We start from the raw sequence: 22,178 nt of genomic DNA on the forward strand, positions 1-22,178 counted from the left end.
CTTTACATCCATGATCACTTCTTTGTAGAATGGTGGGATCACAGTTGTGAATCCGTATTACAACTCGCAGAGGATCCTGATGTACTGAGTTTGAACACCCTGTTTGGCTAGGGTTTCGATAACCGCTTCAGTCTCTAAAGAGTCAAAGGCCTTCTTTAAATCAATGAACGTTAGAGCGGCATCTGGAATTCAAAAAGGGAGAAATTATTTGCCCACCACACATCTGATAAAAGTTTAATACCTAGAATATATTCAGCTCCAGTAGAACATTACAAAAAAAATCTAACCCCATCAATAATTGGAAAATTTCTTTGAGGTTTTCTCATAGAATAAATACAACTGGTCAAATGCATATGAAGAAATACTTTTTCCACTAATTATCTGTGAAATACAAATTAAAACAACTAAGTACCAGCTCACAACAAAGACTGGTATTCAGAAAAAAAAACAACAATACCATGTGTTGGCGAGGATGTGAGGAATAAAGATAGTCAACTCATTGCTGATGAGGATGCCGACTGGTTCCCTCCTTCTGGGAAGATATCTGATATTTCCCCCCAAAATTAGGATCACTCCTGGCATGCTCAGACCCAATGGGATGCTGGAGATTGAACCTGGGTCAGCTACGATCAAGACAAGCACCCCATCCATTGTACGATACCTCTGGCCCCAAGTTTGATGATTCACTTCACTTTTTATTTAGTGCTTTTACTGTTATTCAGTTATTAAACTCTAGCTTTTTAAATATTCCACATGTAAAAAAATTCATTCTCGAACATTGAATACCTGAAATTCAGGTATAAAGTAATTTGTAAGTCATGACTTAATACTTTAAAAAAATAAAAGAAGGACTCTGTATCAGTCCTCCTCCCTCTGGCTTATTTCACTCAATACAGTATCATCTCAGAATGCTCAGTCTGATATGTGGGATATACAGAAACCTTGTCGGGGACCATCAGATGCCCAAAGGCAAGAGAGATGAGGAACAGGGTATGTGGTCTTAAGTAGGAAGATTGGCACTGGGGTAGGGATGAATGGGATAAATCAGGAAAGGGAACACGAGGACAATGGAGAGAGGGAAAGGGCTAGCCACAGAGGCGGGCTGGGGTTTGAAAGAGAAACTGGGGACACTGGTGGAGGAAAGTGCACTGGAAAAGGGATTGAAATGTATATGTCTGACACCTACATGGAATACAGAAAACATACAAAAAATTGAAGATCATCAACAAGACTCAGCAACCCAAAATCACGTTAAAACATTTTATTAATAGATTAAAACCATAGTATCATCTCGCTCATCCACATTGCAGCAAAATACATGATTTCACGAGTCCCCATATCTGAATAGTCTTTCATGGTGCATTTGAACTGTGCTCTCTTTATTCACTCCTCTGTTTTTAGGCACTTGGCTTTTTTCCAGAACTTGGCTATTGTGAACACCGTATAATAGACACAAGAGTGTAAATAACTTTACTTGTGATAGTGTTTTGGGATTCTTGGGTTATTTAAAGAAGTGGAATTGCTGGTTCTGATTATTTTCCAAAGAGTCTGAACCAGAGCCCATTCATACTGACAGTGGATGAAGGTTCCTTTTATACAAATCCTTGTCAGCACTTGTTGGTTTGCCTCTTTTGACATGTCCCAATCTCACTGGTAGGAAGTGCTACCTTAATCTTTTGATTCATTTTCATGATAACAGAGAGCATGGGTAAAGAAGGTTTCTCATCTTTATTTTCCTAGAATTGCTTGGGATACTCTGGAAATTTATTACTCTATAAGTTACTCCACAGAAGTAACAACAAAAAACTAAAAACCAAACCAAACCACAACAAAAATACCAAAAACCTAAGGAATAAAAATTAATATGGGGACAATAAATAATTCCCTAACTTCTATTTATTAGAAAACAGAGGTTTTAGAAGAATTCTTTGAATTAAAAGACAGCCAGTTCTAAGGAGGATCAAGACCACTTCTGAAACTTAGAGAAGTTTTGGTAGACCCGAGACACAGTGGAGTAGTCAGGGCATTTGCTGTGCATGCAAATGGAGGAAAGTGCACTGGAAAAGAGATTGTAATGTATATGTCTGAAACCAACATGGAATACAGAAAACGTCCAAAAATTGAAGTCCAAGGTATTTCATCAACTTATTTTGTCATGATATTTACATTTTAGAACATAGTTCTTTAAACAAGGGGAACTTTTTAAAATGTGGCTTATTGCCACTTGTGCATCCACATCAAAGATTATACTCATATGAAACATTTTATTTTACAATTTATATAGTATTTGTGTCACAAACTACTCAAAACTATATATTGTGGGCTTTTTTAAAAAAAGACAAAACACTGAATGGGAATGTACTGAACTTAAATATTCTCTTCAACATAGTAACTTTTTAACATTGAATTAAAATTTATGTGGTTTACTCTAAATGAGAAAAGCATCTAACAGTGTTTTATTTTTGTTGAACTGAGCTTAAATTTATAGATATCAAGGAGCCTCTTATGAGTAGGAAACTCCTCTTTCATCTAATGTGTCACAAATACATTTCAGTTGCTTTCTGTGAAAACAAGACAGACCCTTTGACAAAGAAGACATTGTGTTAGGTCCCTTGAAGAAAGGAAGGAGGCCATAAGTCTCTTCATTTGGGAAATGCAAAAAGAAGTACACGAGGAGCTTGCAAACAGATTTCAGGCAATACTTATTTCCCACCACAGCTCTTAGTCCCAATGAAGAATGGCACCCATATAAGAACTCTGCAGCATAATATTTGTAACACAAGATAATTTATTAGCAAAGGAATATTACAATGAGATTCATTACTATCAGAGCAAAGTTGAGTGGACTAAGTAATTTATAAAACACAGGTTTTATTAGTTATCATGACCTAGTCGAAGGGATACATACAAACCATCACCCACAGGTAAAATCAGCCCATCAATTTTATAAACAGAGTTTTATTAGAACATTTTCATTTGGTTATGCATTTTTGTGGCCATATTTGCACAACACAGAGTTGAGCCATTGCTTGAGAATTTTTATTATTTACTCTTTGCAATAATAGTTTCCCCAAACACAATGCACTAAATTAGCTAATTGTAGTAAGGAACAGCAGCTATAAATGTACAAATGTTTATATATTTCAAATCTAACAAGTTTAATAAGCAAATTTACTTCTACCTATGTTCACTTCTAATGTAGTTTGTAAGGGAATCTGCTCACGATATTAACTGCAATAAACAGAATAAATCTATCTTATCAACTTATTTCCATAAGCTAGAATAGACAACTTTCTAAAATGCCTTTTCCCACTATAAGGGAATGGGAGACAACTTAAAAATTCATGACAGGACCTCCTCCTTAAGGGGGACATCTGACTTGCACATTCACTTCATGGTTCTGGTTTAGTCATTTGGTCATACCTACTTCACATGGGTAGAAAGATGCAATTTTACCACATGTCTTGAAGGAAAAGACAAGTGATTTTATTTTATTTATTTATTTATTGCTTTTTGCTTTTTGGGTCACACCTGGCGATGCACAGGGTTTACTCCTGGCTCTGCACTCAGGAATTACCTCTGGCGGTGCTCAGGGGACCATAAGGGATGCTGGGAATCGAACCTGGGTCGGCCACGTGCAAGGCAAATGCCCTACACGCTGTGCTATCGCTCCAGCCCCAAGACAAGTGATTTTAACAGCTTTATGAGAATTACAGAAGTTAAAGAAATTGAAGGGAATGAAAGAATAGTTGACATGATATTATTACTGAGCTTCTTGCCCTGTAGGGAATTGTGATGGTGAAAGAGAAGAAAAGATTCAAGAGACCAGGAGGGGAATGGTACATCATATCAAAAAGAATGGAGAAACTCTGAGTGATACAGCAGGAAATACCTGAGGCTGTGTATATTTTTAGCAGATACGAACAAAAAATTCCACCCATTACATTATTTTTATATAGTTGATTATTTCAATGCATACTGATTTCTACTGTTCACATATCTTTTTTTTCCTCTTCAGAAGTAACATGTACTCCTCCTTATATTCAAAATGGAATTGTCAGACCTAAAAAATCCACATATAGAGATTAAGGTTTAGTCACATACGAGTGCATAAATAACTTTTACCCTACAACTCGGGGAACAACAATAAACTTCACAGTGGCAGGATTGGTACCAAGTCCAAGATGTTCTTGTAAGTTCCACTTATTATTTACCACTTCGTTATGAAATCACTTCCTCTTAACCACAAAAACATAAAGATGGGGCCGGAAGGAAGTGTATTCGTCCAGCAGGTAAGTGTATTCGTCCTGCACACTGCTGAACCAGGCATGCTTCCTGGCACTGAAGATCGTCTCCCGAACCCTCACAGGAGAAATCCCTGAGCAAAGGGTCATGAGCAAGCTTTGAGCACTGCAAGATGTAGCACAGCAATAACAACAAAAACCAAAAGCCTAAGGAACAAAAATTAATATGGGCACAATAAATATTTCCCTAACTGCTATTTATTAGAAAATAGAGGTTTTAGAAGAATTCTTTGAATTTCAAGACAGCCAGTTCTAAGGAGGATCAAGAGCACATCTTAATATTAGAGAAGTTTTGGTAGAGCTGAGCCATAGTGGAGTAGTCAGGGCGTTTGCTGTGCATGCAGCTGACCAAGGCAGGATTTCTAGAGTCCCGTATGGTGGTCACTGGAGTACCACCACGAATAATTCCTGAGTGCAGAGCTAGGAGGAAGCCCTGTACACTTCCAGGTGTAACCCCAAACCAAAGAATAAAACATTTAAAAGTACAAAACTCTTAAAATTGCTATTTAATGTTAGGTTTGGATATATCTATTTTTCTAATATAATGTAATTTCATTAGAATGCAAACATACGAGAAAGATGCTGGGAAATCATAGTGCCATCTAACATTTATGTATTGGCTACTTATTCTAGGTATGAATTTTCCCCCAAACTATTGACTCGAAAGAACAATTATGTTCCCTCAGCCTTTCTTTGATTTGAGACTTTGGAAGTGATTTACCAGACTATTTCTGAGTCACACTCTTCTGGGCTGCAGAGGGGTTGCGGTCTAGGCTGTAAGTAGGTAATAGCTTGGCTAGGCAAGAGCACCACCTTTTTGGATGACATTCTCACATGGTTTGGGCAGGAAATATCAGCAGCTCACTACATGGCCTGGCGATAGGTTGCTGGAAGGACAGCTGATGTTCTCTAGGGTTAGTGTTCTGCAATCGGAGAGGAAGCTTCCATGCCAAATCTGGGACAAATGAGTCCAGGACAAATACTGACAAATACTGACACTACAACTGCATGACTGCCTTTTACTTAACTGATTTTGGGTTTTGCAGGCAGGACTTGAAGGTTACTCCTTGTTTAGTGTTTGAGGGATGCCCCTGATGATCAGGGCTACCATGAAGCACCAGAGAATGAACCTAGGCCTCCAGCATGCAGAGCATGTGTTCCAGTTTCTTGAACTCTCTCTTAGGCCCTGAGCCATATAAATTATTAAGAAGTGAGTCATTCAGAAGGGCTGAACTAGTCAGCATTCCCACCAACAATGTAGAAGGGTCCCTTTCTCCCCACATCCCCTCCAACATCAGTTGCTTTTGTTCTTTTGGATTTGTGCCATTCTCTGTGGTGTGAGGTGGTATCAAATAGTTGTTTTGATCTGCATCTCCCTGATAATTAGTGATGCAGAGCATTTTTTCCTGTGCCTTTTGGCCATTCGTATCTCTTTTTTGGGAAAGTTTTTGTTTATTTCTTTGCCCTATTTTCTGATGAGGTTGGATGTTTTCTTCTTGTAAAGTTCAACCAGTGCTTTATATACCCTTGATATCAACCCGTTATCGGATGGGTATTGGGTGACTTGTTCACCCCTTCTGGAAAATAATATGGACGTTTCTCAAAAAATTATAAATTGAGCTCCCATTTGATCCAGCAATACCACTTCTGGGGATATATCCCAGATACGCAAAAAATATATAGTCTAAATGACATTTGCACTTATATGTTCATTGCTCCCAGTTGGTGGTCATTCTGGGAGTTGTCTTTTTAGACTTAAATTTTGCAGACTTTTCTCCCAGCTCTGTGAAGTAGAATTTCACACCTAACGTCTGAGCTTACAAAGCTGTGCAGAGATTCGATAAAGGAAGACCTGAAAGAGAGAAGAGCAGCAGTTTTGGCCAGTGCAGTAGAAGCCGGGAAAAGTATTCACAATGCTCGCCTGTCCTTTGCCAACTACAAGACCAAGATGACTGTCCTCCAACGTCCCGATGGATCTATCACATCCTCCAGAAATGCAATGGAGAAAATTATTCATGACTTCTACTTGGATCTCTTTGACAGCCATGTCCACCTGCCCACATACCAAAGTCTGCAGGATGTATATGTCGTTCCCAGTGTTCTCTCTTCTGAAATCCAACACGCCATTTCACTGGTAAAGATTCGAACAGCATCTGCTCCGGACAAGTTCAGACCCAAACACCTGAAGAATCTGCCGTCAGTACTCATCAATACACCGGTTCGACTCTTCACACGTTACCTGTCTGAATGCAAGGTTCTGTCCCAGTGGAAAACCAGTAGGACCGTTCTGTTGTACAAGAAGGGAGACATCCACGACATCAGCAACAATCGCCCAATCTGCCTGTTGTCTGTCATCTACAAGTTGTTCACTTGTGTCATCCTGAATAGAATAGGCAGAGCACTTGAAGAAGGACAACCATGCGAGCAAGCCTGGTTCCGAAGAGGATTCAGCATGATAAACCATATCCACACAGTGACCAAACTCATTGAAGTTTCACGAGAGTTGAAGATGCCACTCTGTCTAACATTCATCAACTTAAAGAAGGCTTTCGTTTCTGTTGAGACTGAGGCAGCCATCAAAGCCTTGGCCAAACAGGGAGTTCAAACTCAGTATATCAAAATCCTCCGTGAGCTGTACTGTGGATTCACCACCAGGATCTCACCATTCTACAAGGAAGTGATCATTGATGTAAAGAGAGGGGTGCGGCACAGTGATACCATTTCACCGAAACTCTTCAGTGCCGCCCTTGAGAACATCATGCGACGACTGGAATGGGAAGAAATGGGAGTGAAGATAGATGTCGGCAATTACACCACCTACACTTCGCTGATGACATCGTTCTCATAACGCCAAACATAAGCCAAGCGGCACAAATGCTGGCCGACTTCGACCTCGAGGGTGGAAGGGTCAGATTGCAGCTGAATCTCAGCAAGACGATGTTCATGAAAAATGAACTGGTCCCTGAAGCTCCATTTGCTCTCAATGGAACGAACCTCTTCGAATGCAGCAGCTATGTGTACCTGGGTCGGGAAATCAACATGAGGAATGACTTGGTGCCAGAACTGCTCAGGAGGAAGAGAACAGCGTGGAATGCCTTCTAGAGCCTCGAAGAGGTGGTTAAGAGAATGAAGAACCTCCGACTCTGGGCACATCTTTTCGATTCCACCATTCTTCCTGCACTAACATATGTCTCAGAGACCTGGACCCTACACAAGCAGGACGAGAATGCTATTAGGGTATCCCAAAGAGGAATCGAAAGAGCTACGCTGGGAATATCATGTTTCACTCAAGTGAGAGAAGGAATCCTGAGTTCTAACCTCTGTCGATGGTAAAAAATCAGGGATGCTGTCTTGTTTGCCAAGGCATCAAAAATCAGATGGGCCGGTCATATAATGCGAATCAGAGATGACCGTTGGACTAGAGCTCTTACAGACTGGATTCCACGGGACGTTAGAAGACCTCATGGCTGCCCACCAACTAGATGGTCAGATTTCTTCGTCAAATCTCTGAATGAACTATTTGAGGTGCTTTCTGTTCCTGGAGCGAGCAAGTATCATTGGGGTACACTAGCTCACAACAGGAACAAATAGAGATTTTACTGGTGTCCGCTCAAGCAAATAGAAGATCAACGGGACTATAAGTGATGCAAGTGAAGTGTTCATTGCAGCACTGTTCACAATAGCCAGAACCTGGTAAAATCCGAGTGCCCAAGAACAGATGAGTGGCTAAAGAAACTTTGGTACATGTATACAATGGAATACTATGCAACTGTTAGAAAAGATGAAGTCATGAATTTTGCATATAAGTGGATCAACATGGAAAGTATCATGCTAAGTGAAATGAGTCAGAAAGATGTAGAGAGACATAGAAAGATTGCACTCATCTGTGGAATATAAAATAACAGAGTAGGAGAATAAAACCCAAGAATAGTAGAAATGAGCACCAAGAATTTGGGTCCATGGTTTGGAAGCTGGCTTCACATGTTAGGGGAAAAGGCAGTTCAGATAAAGAAGGAAACATCAAGTAACCTCCGATTGGAGGATCCTCTTGGGAGGGGAGATGCGTGCTGAAAGTAAACTATAGATTGAACAAGATGGCCAGTCAATACCCCTATTACAGACCACTACACCTCCAAAGAGAGAGAGATCAAAAGGGAATGCCCTGCCACAGCGGCAGGGGCGGGGGAGAGGGGATGGGATTGGGAGGTGGGAGGGATATAGGTACATTGTAGTAGAGAATGGACACTGGTAGATGGAGGGGTGTTCCAACATTGTATGAGGGAAACACAAGTATGAAAATGTGTAAATCTGTTACTATACTCCCACGGTGATTCATTAATTAATTAAATAAATAAATAAATTTAAAAAAAAAAAGTGAGTCACTCAGCCCACCACCAATAAGGAGAAGTGCAATTAGTCTTCACTTTGTCAAGGGATGAGAATGGAAGATGGAGAATTTCCTAAAATCGGACTGGATTCCACTGGATGCCTCATGATATTCCTAAAACTATAATTAATATATTTCATTCAGTATTTCATTTCAGTTTTTAGAAATTCATTTCTGTGTGTGCAATAAAATTCCTTTTCTTTATATTTCACAGCTTATTGAGAAGTGGTACCATAATTAAATTGGAACTCCCATGAAGAGAATGTAATAATGCAGTTATTAAGTAAAAGACAAAATTTTAAATAACTCAGCATAAGTTCAAGATAAGTTTACAAAGCATGAATTTGAAGAAAATATCACTATCAGATAATGTGTGTAATAATTATCAGGGAGTTATTTCATTTTCTATGATTGGTTTATGAAATGGTAGAGCACCACACTGAATCTCAATATCAACAGGATTCTTCACAAGAGACTTGTGAAATTCTCATCGACAGCACAGGGAGACTGCCAGGTCGATAGTTTATTAGAAAGTTCCCAACTCATTAAATACATCTGTCAGATACTTAAGAGATATTTGGTAAGTTGTTTTTTGATAAGTCCTCAGGCCTACTCTATTCTTTATTTTCTCCAGCAATTTAATGGAATGGAGGAAATGCAATAAAAATTAACAGTTCAGAGTATAAGAATAACTCAATAAATATAATAACATTCCTATTTTGAAAATAAGAATTAAAAGTTCCCTGTCCTCCAGCTGCAATATTAAAAAATATTTCTCATTATCTTAGATACCTGAAAACTAAAAATTATAATGTGGGGCCAGTGAAGGTACAGGAGTTGCATGCATGCTGCCAACTTTGCTTAATTTCCAGAACTAAATATTGTTTCCAGAGCACTACCAGGAATGTTCTCTGAGCTCAGAGCCAGGAATAAGTCCTGAGCATTGATAGGTGTGACCTATAATTCTCTCTGCATTACCCTCTCAAAAAAAGATCCCCCAATGAACAAAGCAAGAATGTTATTTCCATAAATAAATTAATTAATTCATGGATTAATTCATTGATTTGAATTATGGATAGAAACCTTTTTTCATTTTTTATCTTTTCTCTCCTTTCCTTTCCTTTCTTTTCTTTTCTTTTTCGAACCACACCTGATGATACTATAGTGTTACTCCTAACTCAAGAATCAATCCTGGTGGATTGTGGGAATTATATGGAATGTTGAGATCAAACCCTGGTTGGCTATTTGCAAGACAAGCACCTAATGTGATAAACTCTCTTTCAGCCCCAGAAATACTACTCCGGCCAATATGTTCAACCAAACATTCTGTTTCTCTATATTTAATGTTGTTTCTGCAAATTAAAAGAAATAGCTAATAGTTATTAGTTTCTACAGCAAATAAACCCTGCTATCTGCCTACATTGCTTTGTATTAGAGAAAAAGACATACCTATGATTTCTAATGATGTCGAAAAATATAAAGAAGAAATTGTGAATGATGAAATCAATATTATTATCACACAAGCAGAATGGGACTAGGCTTAAAGACAATTCATTAAATATATGTGAGCAATTTTTATCTTGGAGAGTCTAAAAAAAGTTTAGGCATTGCATGTCTCATAAGATACACACATACATATATGTTTGAACAGGTATGCGTGTATGTGTAACATTGGGAATCAAACAGAGACCTTTAACATGCAAGGCACAAGATTTATCACTGATGCTCATACTAAGCCCAAAGATATACCTTTATTAGCAAGGACCTCATGCTCACATACCTCTGTTCTTGTCCTTGAAACCCATGAAATAAGTATAAACATACAGGACATACTTTATGCACAGGAAGATTTCTAATTGATTCCTTTAAATCTCTGACTATAGTTACTCTTTTTTTTACATTACAAGTCAAAAATTGTGAATTTCCAAACATAACACATGGATTCCTATATAAGGAAAGCAGATACAAACCAGAGTTTCCAGTACCTGTAGGAAAACAGTACTACTATAGATGTCATGAAAATTTTGCGACGCCTTCCGACTCCACCTGGGAATACATCAAGTGCACACAAACAGGATGGAAGCCAGAAGTGCCTTGCCGCAGTGAGTCACTGTCACTGTCACTGTCATCCCATTGCTCATGTATATGTTCAAGAGGGCACTAGTAACATCTCTCATTGAGAGACTTATTGTTACTGTTTTTGGCATATCCAATATGCACGGGTAGCTTGACAGGCTCTGCTGCATCGCAGTGAGTAAATGTTGTTTTGATTGTGTATGTTGCAATAAGACAATGAGATGAGATTTGATGTGGATGGGAGTGGAGAAAATCTCCCCAGCAGTGTTGGGGCTACCCGGGCTATATGCAGTTTATGCAGGATCGGGGATGCAACCCAGAACCTAGTACATGCCAGGCCTGCATTCCAGCTCTTTGGACCTTTTCCCCACATCCCAGCATTGAGGAGGCAAAGTAAGTCTTTGTACTAGGATTGTTTCTTCATGGAAAATTATCTAGAATATCAATAGAAAATTTATAACTGTAACGTATACATATTTTAACTACAAAAAAGATAAATATAGTGAAAATTAATTTGTCTTTTAAAAAAATATTGTATAGGGGCTAGAGTGATTGCACAGCGGGTAGTGCATTTCCCTTGCACACGGTTGGCCTGGGTTCAATTCCCAACATCCCCAATGGTCCCCTGAGCACCGACAGGAGTAATTCCTGAATTCAAAGACAGGAGTAACCCCTGTACATCCCCAGGTGTAACTCAAAAAGCAAACAAAAATTATTGTATACTAAGAAGCATTAGATAATCCCTATGCTTATGCATCCTCAGCTGACACTGAGGTGAAATTACTAAACTTTTATTTTTCATTTTAATAATCATTAGGAAAATGCCTCTTCAATTTTTTGGAAAATGGAAAGTGGTCATGGAGATCAAAAGAATATTTCCAAGGTGAATCGATGATACCTGAGTGCAATCCTGGCTTTAGTCTTCCAAATGGGCAGATAGTCATGACATGTACAGAGAATGGCTGGTCCCCTCCTCCCATATGCGTTCAAATCAGTAAGTAAAGGGGTCTGAGCGGCGAATGTACATTTGTTTTTATGTTTTTAAATTAACTTGTATCAATAGCACATAGTTCATATGTGTAATTGATACTTTCTTATTTTTCTGCTTATAAAACTTCCTTGGGCTGGAGCAGTAACACAGCGGGTAGGGCGTTTGCACACATTTATGGAATACAAAATAGCATAACATGACTGACACTCAAGGACATTAGAGAAACGGACCAGGAAGACTGGGAGAGAAGGGAAGCTGGAATAGAGAAGGGAACGCTAAGTCACTGATGGTTGAAGGGATCATTCGGGATGGGAGATATGTGCTGAAAGTAAATAAAGGACAAAACGTGATAGCCTCTCAGTATCTACATTGTATACCATAGAGCCCCAAATTAGAGAGAGAGTATGGGGGAAATTGTCTGCCACAGAGGCTGGAGAGTTTGGAAAAGGGAGAAGGCTATACATGGGACATTGTTGGTGAAGAATGTGCACTGTGGGAAGGATGGGTGTTTGATCATTCTATTACTGAAACTCGAACATGAAAGCTTTGTAATCGTTTCTCACAGTGATTCAATTAAAATAATGAAAAAATTAACCATGCAATCATACAGTTTTTTTTTATGTGGATAGATCTTGTGTATTGTGCTCATTGAACTTAGTCAGGGGAGAAGGGAAGAAAGAATGATCTCTTTCATCTGCAGGACATGAACAAATATAGTAGGGAAATAACACATGCATTCTCTAAGCTTTTTAAAAAATATTCCATATTTGAAAGAATTTATTCTGGAATATAAAATTCAGCTATGAATTCCTTTTTTAACTCATGCCTTAATTCTTCTTTTAAAATAAAAGAATTCCCACTGTGTAAGTCCTCCTGCTGACTTATTTCAATCAATACAGTTTCATCACAGAATGTTCTATCTCAGGGCTGAAGCAACAGCACAGCAGGTAGAGCATCTGCTTTCCACATAGCTGACCAGGTTCAATTCCCATGATCCATAAGGTCCCCTGTGCACCACCAGGAGTAATTCCTGAGTGAAAAGGCAGGAGTAAACCCTGTGCATCGCCAGGTGTGACTCAAAAAGAAAAAAAAATTATTGTATAGTTAAGAAGAATTAGATATTCCCTATGCTTATTTATCCTCAGCTCACACTTATGTGAAATTACTAAACTTTTATTTTTCATTTTAATATTCATTAGGACAATGCCTCTTCAATTTTTTGGAAAATGGAAAGTGGTCATGGAGATCAAAAACATATTTCCAAGGTGAATCGATGATACCTGAGTGCAATCCTGGCTTTAGTCTTCCAAATGGGCAGACAGTCATGACATGTACAGAGAATGGCTGGTCCCCTCCTCCCAAATGCGTCCGAATCAGTAAGTAAAGGAGTCTGAGCTGCCAGTTTACATTTGTTTTTATGTTTTTAAATTAACTTGTATCAATTGCACATAGTTCATATGTGTAATTGATACTTTCTTATTTTTCTGCTTATAAAACTTCCTTGGGCTGGAGTGATAACACAGCGGGTAGGGCGGTTGACTTGCACGCAGCCAACCCAAGTTCGATTCCTCCGCCCCTCTTGGAGAGTCTAGCAAGCTACGATAAGTATTTCCTCAGCAAGGCAGAGCCTGACAAGCTACCCATGGTGTATTAGATATGCCAAGAAACAGTAACAAGTCTTACAATAGAGATGTTACTGGTGCCCGCTTGAGCAAATCAAAGAACAACGAGATGACAGTGACACAGTGATAGAACTTTCTTAATTTTAAACTTATGTTTCATTTTAATCTTATATTTTATTTTTCTGTTCATATACCCTTCTTATTTTATTTATTTATTTATTTATTTATAATTTATTTATTATTGAGTCACAGTGAGGGTACAGTTACAGATTTATACATTTGCGTGCTCATATTTCCCTCATACAAAGTTCGAGAACCCGTCCCTTCACCAGTGCCCATTCTCCACCACATATAAACCCAGCATCCCTCCCACCCACCCCCAATCCCATCTCCCTCACCCTACCCTGCCACTGTGGCAGCATATTCCCTTTTGTTCTCTCTCTCTCTAATTAGGTGTTGTGCTTTGCAAATAAAGGTGTTGAGTGGCCATTGTGTTCAGTCTTTAGTCTACATTCAGCAGGCATCACGCTTCCCCTGCATGGCCTCCAACCACATTTTACTTGATGTTGCCTTCTCTATCTGAGTTGCTCTCTCCCCAAAACGTTAGGCCAGCTTCCAAGCCATGGAGTCAACCTCCTGATACTTATTTCTACTATTCTTGGGTGTTAGTCTCCTACTCTGTTATTCTATATTCCACAGATGAGTGCAATCTTTCTATGTCTGTCTCTCTCTTTCTGACTCATTTCACTTAGCATGATACTTTCCATGTTGATCCACTTATATGCAAACTTCATGACCTCATTTTTTTCTAACAGCTACATAGTATTCCATTGTATAGATGTACAAGAGTTTCTTCAACCAGTCATCTGTTCTAGGGCACTCGGGTTTTTTCCAGATTCTGGCTATTGTAAATAGCGCTGCGATGAACATATGAGTGCAGATGTCATTTCCATTATAACTTTTTGCTTCTCTGGGATATATTTCCAGCAGTGGTATTGCTGGGTCTAATGGGAGCTCAATTTCTAATTTTTTGAGAATCGTCCATGTTGTTTTCCAAAAGGGCTGAACCAGTCGACATTCCCACAGCAGTATAGAAGGGTCCCTTTCTCTCCACAACCTTTCCTACAGCGGTTGCTTTTGTTTTGCTTTTGTTGCTTTTGTTCTTTGCCAGTCTCTGTGGTGTGAGGTGGTATCTCATGGTTATTTTGATCTGTATCTCCCTGATGATTAGTGATGCAGAGCACTTTTTCATGTGCCTTTTGGCCATTCGTATCTCCTTTTTGGGAAAGTTTCTGTTCATTTCTTCACCCCATTTTCTGATGGGGTTGGATATTTTCTTCTTGTAAAGTTCAACCAGTGCTTTATATACCCTTGACATCAACCCCTTTTCGGGTGGCTATTGGGTGAATATCCTTTCCCATTCTATAGATTGTCTTTGTATTTTGGTCACCATATCTTTTGCGGTGCAGAAGCTTTTTAGTTTAATGTAGTCCCATTTGTTGATCTTTGTTTCCACTTGGTTGGCCAGTTGCATGTCATCTTTGAAGATACCTTTATCTTCAATATAGTAGAGGGTTTTGCCGACCTTGTCTTCAATGTCCCTTATGGTTTGTGGTCTGATGTTGAGGTCTTTAATCCATTTTGATCTGACTTTTGTGCATGGTGTCAGGTCGAGGTCTAAGCCCATTCTTTTGCATGTAGTTGTCCAGTTGTGCCAGCACCATTTGGAGGCTTTCCTTGCTCCACTTCACATTTCTTGCACCACTTCACATTTCTTGCGCCCTTGTCAAAGAATAGATGATCATACATTTGGGGTTGTGTGTAGAGATATTCCACTCTGTTCCATTGGTCTGTAGATATGCCTTTGTTCCAGTACCATGGTGTTTTAATTGTTACCGCTTTGTAGTAGAGTTTAAGGTTGCGGAGGGTGATGCCTCCCATCATCTTTTTCCCAAGAATTGTTTTAGCTATCCGTGGGAATTTGTTGTTCCATATAAATTTTAGGATTGCTTGATCCATTTCTTTGAAGAATGTCATGGGTGTCCTTATAGGGATCATGTTGAATCTGTATAATGCTTTGGGAGTATTGCCATTTTGACAATATTAATTCTCACTATCCATGAACAGGGTATATGTTTCCATTTCCTCATATCCTCTTTTATTTCATGGAGTAGTGTTTTATAGTTTTCTTTGTAGAGGTCTTTTACTTCCTCGGTTAAGCTGATTCCGAGGTACTTGATTTTCTGGGGCACAATTGTGAATGGGATTGCTTTTTTCATGTCCCTTTCCTCTGCCTATTGTTTGTGTATAGGAAGGCCATGGATTTTTGGGTATTGATTTTGTAGCCTGCAACTTTAATGTATAATTATATTGTTTCTAAGAGTTTCTTAGTAGAGGCTTTAGGCTTCTCTAGGTATAGTATCATATCGTCTGTGAATAGTGAGAGTTTGATTTCTTCCTTTCCTATCTGGATGCCCATAATTTCTTGTCTAACAGCTATCGCAAATACTTCCAGGACTATATTGAACAGAAGTGGTGAGAGTGGGCATCCTTGTCTTGTGCCTGATCTTAGAGGAAAGGCCCTTAGTTTTTCTCCATTGATGATAATGCTTGCCATAGGTTCGTGGTAGATGGCTTCGACTATCTTGAGGAAAGTTCCTCCAAAACCCATTTTGGTGAGGATTTTCATCATGAACGGATGTTGGATCTTGTCAAATGCTTTCTCTGCATCTATTAATATGATCGTATGGTTTTTATCTTTACTTTTGTTGATAGATGGATTATGTTGATTGATTTCCGAATGTTAAAACATCCTTGCATCCCTAGGATGCATTCCACTTGGTCATGGTGTATGATCTTTTTGATGAGTTGTTAGATCCTATTTGCTAATATTTTGTTGAGGATCTTCTCATCGGTGTTCATCTGGGATATTTGTCTATAATTTTCTCTTTCTTGTCTTCGTTTGCTTTTGGTATTAGGGAGATACGTGTGTGCTTCATAGAAACTGTTTGGGAGAGTTCCTGTTTTTTCAATTTCCTGGAAAAGCTTGAGGAGAACTGGCAACAATCTTCTTTAAATGTTTGGAAGAATTCGCCTGTGAATCCATCTGGACCTGGGCTTTTGTTTTGGGGAAATTTTTGATTACCGTTTCAATTTCCATAATATTAATGAGTCTATTCAGGTATTCCAAGTCTTCTTTGTTCAGTCTTTTGAGAGTGTAGGAATCAAGAATTCATCCATTTCTTTTAGGTTCTTTTGTTTCGTAGCATACAAGCTTTCGAAGTAATCTCTGACAATCTTTTGAATTTCATTGGTTTCTATTGTGATGTCCCCCTTTTCATTCTTGATTCGGTTTATTAGGGTCCTCTCTCTGTTTCTTTTTGAGTCTTGCTAGTGGTTTGTAAATCTTGTTTATTTTCTCAGAGCCAGATTTGGTTTCATTGATCTTTCGGAATGTTTTCTGGGTTTCCATGTCGTTAATTTTTGCTCTAATTTTTATTATTTCTTTCTTTCGTTGTAGTTTGGGTTCCTTTTTCTGATCCTTTTCTAAGGCCTTGAGCTGTGAAGACAAGCTATCTATGTAGACCCTTTCTTTCTTCCTAAGGAATGCTTGCAGAGCCACAATTTTTCCCCTTAACACAGCTTTATCTGAGTCCCATAGGTTTTGGTAGCTTGTGTCTTCTTTTTCATTTGTTTCGAGTTATCTCGTGATTTCTTCCTTGATTCCCTTGCTGACCCACTTGTTGTTCAACATTGAGCTGTTTAATTTCCAGGTGTTTGCTTTGATTCTCTGCGTCTGTGTGTGATTAGCTTCTATCTTCAGTGCATCATGGTCTGAGAAGATAGTTGATACAATTTCTATTTTTCTGATTTTATTGAGATATGTTTTGTGACCCAGTACATGGTCTGTTTTGGAGAATGTTCTATGTGCACTGGAAAAGAATGTGTATTCTTTCTTTTTGGGGTGTAAAGCCTTGTATAGGTCTATTAGGTCTCTCTCTTCTATTTCTTTCTTCAGAGTCGGTGTTTCCTTGCTGAGTTTTGTTCTTGTCGATCTATCCAGAGGTGATAGGGCAGTGTTGAAGTCTCCGACTACTATTGTGCTGTTAGCGATATCCTTTTTAAAGTCTGTTAGGAGTTGTTTTAAGTATTTAGCCTGTCTCTCATTAGGTGCATATAGGTTTAAGAGTGTGATTTCTTCCTGTTGTACATATCCCTTGATAAATAGGAAGTGACCTTCATTGTCCCTCCTAATCTTTTCAACCTGAAATCTATGTTGTCCGATACTAGTATTGCCACCCCAGCTTTATTGAGGGAGTTGTTTGCTTGCGGGATAATTTTCCACCCTTTGACTTTGAGTCTGTGTTTGCCCTGACTGTTCAGGTGTGTTTTTTGTAGGCAGTATGTGGGTGGACTCTTTGGAGATTTTGGAATCTTTTCTTCATCTTCTCTTCATGGAGGGGATTTTAGCTGTTTCTTCATATTGTTGTGGAAGTCTAGAGTTGTAGCCTTCTAGTTGTCTATCCCTATTCCTTCTTTCTGCAGGGGCGATTCTGTTAGTGCTAAGTTGATGTTGGAGGCTTTATACCAATTCCAGAATACTTTCTTTTTTTTTTTTTTTTTGCTTTTTGAGTCACACCTGGCGATGCACAGGGGTTACTCCTGGCTTTTCACTCAGGAATTACCCCTGGCTGTGCTCAGGGGACCATATGGGATGCTGGGATTTGAACCTGGGTCGGCCCATTGCAAGGCAAACGCCCTACCCGCTGTGCTATCTCTCCAGCCCCTCCAGAATACTTTCTTATTCTCACAATCTCCTCTTGGTTTATGTGGGGCCTTTAGTGATGACATAAGGCCATGCTGTCTTTATGAGGAGTTTGTGGAGATTCTATTATCCACTGACAGCTTTTGGGAAGTACAACTCAGCTAAGGGACTATTTTTGCAAAAAATGATTCAGATGAACAGGGTGATATTCAAAGAAACAGGTTATAGAGTATGTAATGTAAGAAAAATTAAAACTGCGGCCACATAAGCGGCTGACACTCTGTAAGTGACCACGCCCCCTTTGAGGCCACGCCTCTGAGCTACAGGCCACGCCCCAAGTAAACTTTGGGGGGCAGGGCCGGGTAGTCTGGTGGCAGAGTGCCCTTTGGGTCGGTAGTTGGAGTCCAGATCCTCTTTGTCAGTACCTGATTGGGAGTTTCAGCATTACAGAGGAGCTGAGAGGCACTTCCATGCACCGCAGGGAGTTGGGGGGGGGGGTTTCCAGGGGAGCCCTACCCTTCTTATTTTAAACTTATGTCTTCTGTGTATGAATGGATACCATACATATTTCTTGATAAGTATGTGTCAAGAATGCAGTAAAATAGAAAAAAACGTTGAAACTTGTAGGAAAGACTCAGATAAGCAAGACGGCAGGATAGGAGTAACTTCTGCAAATGACCCGCGTGCTGACATTTACCCTGATGACTATCATTGTGGGATTCAGAGACTCTAGCAGAAATATTTTCACACAGTTGCTGAAAACTGATTCTGGCATTCCAAAAAGAGGCTCAAAAGCCATTAATGGATCCTACTAACCAGTTTTCTGACCTTCTGGAAACCCCACTTCCAAGACTCATAGAAACCCTTGCTATTGATTCTTTTCACTCATGGACCCACCTAATTCCCTGCACACCTGACTCACACCCAATCCTCATGCCATGATCTGTCCCATTTTTCACTGTGAAAGCCAAGTATTTGTAGATGTCTAATATTTGCACCCAAAGAGCTAACTCTCAGTCCTCTGGAAAGGAAGAAGTCAGCGTCCAGCATTGATCTTGAGAAAACAAAGAGAATGCCACCTATAGCTGGGTTGGTTCTGCAAGTGTGAGGGAAGACTTACTTTCATGCAGCTTCTCCCAACAGGGAAAAAGACATGTCGAGTAGGAGGATTCATAAATGGAGGCTCATTAGAAGTCTTAGAAATCCTCCTATGGCTTATAGAATTTATTTCTCTCTCAAAGACCATAAGTAAACTCTGTATGAGAAAACATGAAATTGATTCCGGGTACTTGATTTTCATAGGTACTATTATGAAAGTGATTGTTTTTTAATATCTCTCCTCTTTCATAATTTGTATATTATGCAGCTGTTAGGAAAGATGAAGTCATGAAATTTGCTTATAAGTGGATGGTCATGGATAGTATGCTAAGTAGAATGAGTCAGAAAGAGAGGGAAAGACATAGAATGTTTGCACACATTTATGGAATATAAAATAGCATAACATGAGACTGACACCCAAGGACAATAGAGAAATGGACCAGAAAGACTGGGGGAGAAGGGAAGCTGGAATAGAGAAGGGAACGCTAAGTCACTGATGGTTGAAGGGATCATTCGGGATGGGAGATATGTGCTGAAAGTAAATAAAGGACAAAACGTGATAGCCTCTCAGTATCTACTTTGTATACCATAGAGCCCCTAATTAGAGAGAGTATGGGGGAAATTGTCTGCCACAGAGGCTGGAGAGTTTAGAAAAAGGGAGAAGGGTATACAGGGGACATTGATGGTCAAGAATGTGCACTGTGGGAAGGATGGGTGTTTGATCATTCTATGACTGAATCTCGAACATGAAAGCTTTGTAATCGTATCTCACAGTGATTCAATTAAAAAATTAAAAAAGAACCCCATGAAACCATACAGTTTGTTTTCATGTGGATAGATCTTGTGTATTGTGCTCATTGAACTTAGTCAGTGGAGAAGGGAAGAAAGAATGATCTGTCTCATCTGCAGGACATGAACAAATATAGTAGGGAATAACACATGCATTCTTCTAAGCTTTTTCAAAAAATATTCCGCATGTGAAAGAATTTATTCTTGAACACTATATACATGAAATTCAGCTATGAATTCCTTTTTTAACTCATGCCTTAATTCTTCTTTTAAAATAAAAGAATTCCCACAGTGTAAGTCCTCCTTCTGACTTATTTCTATCAACACAGTTTCATCACAGAATGCTCTATCTCAGGACTGGAGCAATAGCACAACCGGTAGGGCATTTGCCTTGCACGCATCCGACCCAGGTTCAATTCCCATGATCCATACGGTCCCCTGAGCACCGCAAAGGGTAATTCTGAGTGCAGAGCCAGGAGTAACCCCTGTGCATTACAGGGTTGACTCAAAAAGAAAAAAATATTTAGAATGCTCTATCTCATATGTGTGCTATGAGGAAACCATGTAGGGAACCATCAAAGGGCCAAAGTCAAGAGAGAGGAAGGATAGAAGTGGTTTTCAGTAGGAATATTGTCACTGGGTGAGGGATGAGTAGGATAAACTAGAGAAGGGAGTACTAGGACAATAGAAGGGGGAAAGTGCCAGCAGCAGAGGCAGGCTGGGGTTGGATGGAAAACTGGGGACCCTGCTGGAGGATAGTGCATTGGAAAAGGGATAAAACTCTACATGCCTGGAACAAAAATGGAATACAACAATTTTTTAAATTGAATATTATCAATAAAAGTTAGCAATTTTAAACCAAAATAAGTGTTTTATTAATAGACTGAGACCATAGTATGTGTCATCTACCTCCACCCACATTGAAGCAAATTGCAGGATGTCACCAGTTCATATAGCTGAGCAGTCTTCTGTTTTGCATACGGACTTTTGTTTCTTTATCCACTCCTCTATTCTTAGGTATGTGGGCTTTTCCTGGAACTTGGCTATTCTGGATCACCCTATATTAAATACAAAAGTGCAAATGTCTTTTCTCGCAATAGTGTTTTTGAAGCCTTAGGATATATGCAAGAAGTGGAATTGCCGGTGTGGAGGTCGATGTGGAGGTCTCGTTCTGTTCAGCAGGGAGAACCCTTCATGGGGCTGAGAAGGGGACGCAGCTGAATGAAAAGATGCAGAGCCCGGAGGAGGGAGAAAAGGCATTGATTCTGAGGCAGTTATTATTTATACCTCCCTGCTGGGAGGAGGTGGTATAGTATGCATGCCTGCACCCCCAATTGAAATGCAGGGTGTGGCATGGGCTTTGGCTAATAATAAACAAATTCTGATAGGATAAGATCAGTAAGATTAGGAGTGGCAACATTTGCTAGGTGTGGCATGGGGTTAGCTAGTGATAAACAAATAGTGACAGGATAAGATCAGTAAGATAAAATGGCTCCCTACATACTGGTTGTTATTATTTTCAAAAGACGCTGAACCAAGGATCATTCTCATCAACAGCGGATGAGGGTTCCTTTTCTATACATTCTTGTCAGCACTGGTTTATTCGCATCTTTTTAACAGGTCCTAGTCTTACTGGTGGGAAGTCATATCTTGACTTGCATTTCCCTGATAAAGATAATTTGGGTAAAGAAAAGTTTCTCATCTTCTCTTTCCTGAAACTGCTTTGGCTATTCTGGGAAATTTATTACTACATTTAACCTATAACTTCTATATCATTAAAGCTACCTTACAAATCAGTGCAGTCCTTTTATGTCTGTCCCTCTATTTCTGACTCATTTCACTTAGCATGATACTCTCCATGTATATCCATTTATAAGCAAATTTCATGACAGCTGTATATATTCCATTGTGTAGATGTACCAATGTTTCTTTAACCAGTCCTCTGTTCTAGGACACTTTGGTTGCTTCCAGATTTTGGCTATTGTGAACCATGGTACAATGAAAAAATCTAGGTACAGATGTCATTTTTACTGTATTTTTTTTGCATTCTCGGGATATATTCCCGGAAGTGGTATTGTTGGGTCATATGGTAGCTCAATTTCTAGTTTTTGAAGAAAAGAATAACAATTACAAGAAACTGACACCC

The 22,178-nt window shown here is 39.3% G+C and overlaps 1 protein-coding gene across 1 annotated transcript in view; it reads left to right on the forward strand.

Annotated features, from left to right (window-relative positions):
* LOC129406440 (complement factor H-like) overlaps positions 1-22,178 on the forward strand; it is an 84,607-nt gene that overhangs the window by 24,933 nt on the left and 37,496 nt on the right. The gene's annotated exons all lie outside the window — the stretch shown is intronic.

This window comes from Sorex araneus, chromosome 7 (genome assembly GCF_027595985.1).
Source record: "Sorex araneus isolate mSorAra2 chromosome 7, mSorAra2.pri, whole genome shotgun sequence".
Lineage (NCBI taxonomy): Eukaryota > Metazoa > Chordata > Mammalia > Eulipotyphla > Soricidae > Sorex > Sorex araneus.